Raw genomic sequence first — 200 nt, forward strand, 5'->3', positions numbered from 1 at the left:
GCGCCCTGCCTGTGCAAACGGTTGGTGGCGGGCCCGCCCGAAAGCGCAAGAGAGAGAAAGAGAAAGAGAGGGCCGAATTGCCCGGAGGTGGGTTGTGGTGGGCGCACGCCGCTGTCAGACCTGTTGAGTTTGTTTTTGGCCATCACGCAAGCGCGTTCACGGGGCCACGCGCCCTCGCGCACAAGAGTTGGTTGCTTCCA

General features: G+C 63.0%; 1 non-coding gene across 1 annotated transcript; it reads right to left on the reverse strand.

Moving 5' to 3' along the window:
• Positions 1-113: 113 nt before the first annotated feature.
• Positions 114-200, reverse strand: Tc00.1047053462131.10. The gene has a single exon (XR_008254675.1). It is a non-coding gene; the product is annotated as a C/D small nucleolar RNA (snoRNA), TB11C4C3 (small nucleolar RNA).

The sequence above is a fragment of the Trypanosoma cruzi genome, assembly GCF_000209065.1.
Source record: "Trypanosoma cruzi strain CL Brener chromosome Unknown tcruzi_1047053462131, whole genome shotgun sequence".
Classification (NCBI taxonomy): domain Eukaryota; phylum Euglenozoa; class Kinetoplastea; order Trypanosomatida; family Trypanosomatidae; genus Trypanosoma; species Trypanosoma cruzi.